Below are 3269 nucleotides of genomic sequence, written 5' to 3' on the forward strand. Positions count from 1 at the left end.
ATGAAAAAGTGAGTGTGAATGTGTCTGACATCAGTGTTTTTGTGCACTGTGCAAAAGTGATTGCCTCTGATTGTGAGTGAGAGCGGTGATTTTGCAGACCACCAGCTATTGTGAAGAAAAAAAAAAGAGTGAAAAAGAGACAAATTACATTGTAGACGAAGAGAAATAATCATAGGAAAAAGGTTTTGTGTTGATCAGCCGAAAAACAACTACAATGTCATTTTCTGCTTTTAAGAAAGGATTGTTCACACAAACACAGACAGAGAGAGAGAGAGAGAGAGATGTGTGTTGATTAAGCAGTGATGATAATAATGAAAATGTCTTAGTTTGTCACTTTCAGGTGAAAAGCAGACCTGAATCAATTTTCCACATGCAACAGTCGGAAGAAAGTTATAGTTTAACATCATTGGAAACATGCAGGCCAAGTTTCTGGCTGACTTATTTACAGTGCCATGTGTTTCTCAACCTCACAAGCGAGCTCACTCCTCCCTGAAGATAAGAAATGCAGCTCCAAAGCAATAACATGATAAAGAGACAGCAGCAAGTCCTGAGCACAAAAAGTCCCAGCAAAGCAGCAGCAATGTGGATAAACAGCAGCAGAAGAAGAAAGCAAACCCATCTTCCTGTCTGATTGGTTGAATTTCACGGAGGGGCGAGCAAGATGGCAGCGTGAAGAGGAGTTTTTGTTTGAGTTCTCAGCACGAGACACTTATTTGACGTCTTTCTGGCCTTCGGGACTTTTTTGGAGATCAGCGCGCTAAACTTGCTGGATCTGAGGCCAGGGTCTGCGGCGGCAGCATGTTGAAATGCTCAAAAAGGACTGAGTGACTTGGGCAAGCCACATGCGGCTAGCGACATGAAAGAAATGGACCCTTCATGATGCGTTCAACGTGCCAGCGCTGTGGTGGGAAAGGCTCCATCATAAACACGCCCTGCGCCCTGCGCCGAGGTTCAGGCCAAGAAGAAGAAGACGATGACTTCCAAGCCCAAGAAGGTCGGCCTCAGCGTGGGCGAGCTGATTGTGAAAGCCGTGGCCGCTTCCAAGGAGCGCAACGGCCTGTCTGTGGCCGCTCTCAAGAAGGCTCTGGCTGCCGGAGGCTACGATGTGGACAAGAACAAGGCCCGTGTCAAGACCGCCATCAAGAGCCTGGTGGCGAAGGGCACTCTGGTGCAGACCAAGGGCACCAGGACCTCCGGATCCTTCAAGATGAACAAGGCTACTGAGAGCAAAGCCAAGAAGCCCGCCGCGGCCAAAGCCAAGAAACCGGCAGCAGCTGCTAAGAAGTCGCCCAAGAAGGCAGCAGCAGCACTTCAGCTACTAGACAGGACAAAGCTGAAGGAGAACTGCCGGGACTGTTGAAGTGGGAGAGGACAAAAGAGTGAGAGGACAACAGAGTGAGAAGACTAGGTGAGAACACATAGGAATTATTTAATGTGGGAAATCAAAATTTGGGTTAGCAAACCTGGGGAAAAGAAAACTGACTGCTTAAGTTGGAAAATTGAGACGGAGTCTGAAACATTGCGAAAATAGAAACATATACAAAATCACACACACACACAAGCAGAACATGCATTAACCCTACTAACAATTCCAAACACAAAATGACTCATGAAGACTCATAGCACATTAGTTAAGAAATGATTAAATAATAGCAGAGAAGTGTGTAGGAAAGGCAGCTTTAAGAACATGCTCTGCTGGAGATGCAGCTCCACAGACATGCATTAGACCTGCCTAATAACACAAACCCATGCAATGAAAATTAGCTTGTTATCTTTCATCAGTGTTAAAATAGTGTCAATTTAGCAGACACTTGTTATTAAATACTGAATTTATCCAATGCAAAAAATTGACTCTCCAGGTTGCAGGACAACAGTTTAACTTTTGTGGGAAAAAAGATCCTGGTTTGACCAACCAGTGATCAGACAATAAATTTAGTTGTTAAAATGGTAAATTGGGAGAAGCTTCCTGCTTGATTGAGGCAGCACATGTAATTTACTGTATGAGGGAAATTGTCTTTTGTGATACTATTTTGAACATGCTTTTCTGTCGTCCTGTCAACTTAGTGGGTTAATAGCTGATATGCAAATTAGTTGATCGGTTTTAGATTAATGAAAGGTGACTGAATTCTAGTATGAGTGAATGAGATGTGTTGGAGTTGTTGTGTGTTGAGTGGAGACTCTAAAACACTGAGTTTCCTGTTTTGATGTGCGAGTGAATCCTGTATTTAGATACACAACTCTGAATACGTCAGAACAGACTGTTTTGTGAAGTGCATGACAACATGTCACATGTTTTATGATGAAGGGAAAAAGGAAAAATTGAATAAAATAGATCTGTGGCTTAAATGAGTGAAGAGCACAGACCGGGTGATTAAACTCATAGCTAATATGACATTAGGGTTATGTTGTGTGTTGTGCAGTTGATGGTTGGTTTGGAGTGAATCTAGCTGATGATTCTTCTCCTGTTGTGAAGATGATGAGGAGTTTGTGTCATGACTTAACAAGGCCTTTTTATTTTGATACTTTCACAGTGCACTGAGAGTTTGGTTTGATAATCTCTGTTATTTTTTATTTTTCATTTTTGAACAAGCACTGATTTTTGCTTGTGAATTTCTTTTCTTTGAGCAGATCTGCAAGTCGGGAATTAAAAGCGTTACACGTCGTCAAGAAAATTGTTGCAAGTGAGTTTCTCCACATTTAAAATGGGTTCAGGAGAAAGCCACTTATTTGGGACAATTAGGAAATGAGAGTCCCCCCCAAAAAGGATTCAACGAGGAAATCCAGTCTAAATTATTTTTCTTTTTGAAATAACGTCGTTTTGCTGAGCGTGGAAACGAATGCGATGATAATTTCCACAATTAGCAAAAGAAGGAACCACTGAGTGAATGAGTAAGAATTTTAAAATAACTGACTGACTGAACATGATTGTGTGAAGCTAACCCCCACCTGACAAAGGTGCAGATGAACCCATGTGTTTCCTTTTACAGGAGCAGAAAGATGACAGCAACACTCGAGGTTGCATGATGATTTAACCTTTTAAATGCCATTTTCTGTGTCTGTGCATTTATCAGGTGTGTTATTCATAGGCTTGAGTTGCTCACAGAGATAACTGTGACAAAGTATGCATACGCCTGCGCAAGCGCTAATATTTGCATTTTCTTTTCTTACAGCATGCCAGTTCTTCATGTGAATTGATGATGCGATTTATACCAGGACAACTGGTTGATGTTTTTTCCTACTACAGGATTTCTGGGTTTATGTGTGAGGAA

The 3269-nt window shown here is 42.0% G+C and overlaps 1 pseudogene; it reads left to right on the forward strand.

Annotated features, from left to right (window-relative positions):
• The first annotated feature begins 511 nt into the window (after positions 1-511).
• LOC146625384 (histone H1-like) lies at positions 512-2267 on the forward strand (annotated as a pseudogene).
• Positions 2268-3269: the final 1002 nt, after the last annotated feature.

The sequence above is a fragment of the Diplotaxodon limnothrissa genome, linkage group LG9, assembly GCF_057381915.1.
Source record: "Diplotaxodon limnothrissa isolate DT_005_m linkage group LG9, D_limnothrissa_male_GT1.1, whole genome shotgun sequence".
In the NCBI taxonomy this organism is placed as follows: Eukaryota; Metazoa; Chordata; class Actinopteri; order Cichliformes; family Cichlidae; genus Diplotaxodon; species Diplotaxodon limnothrissa.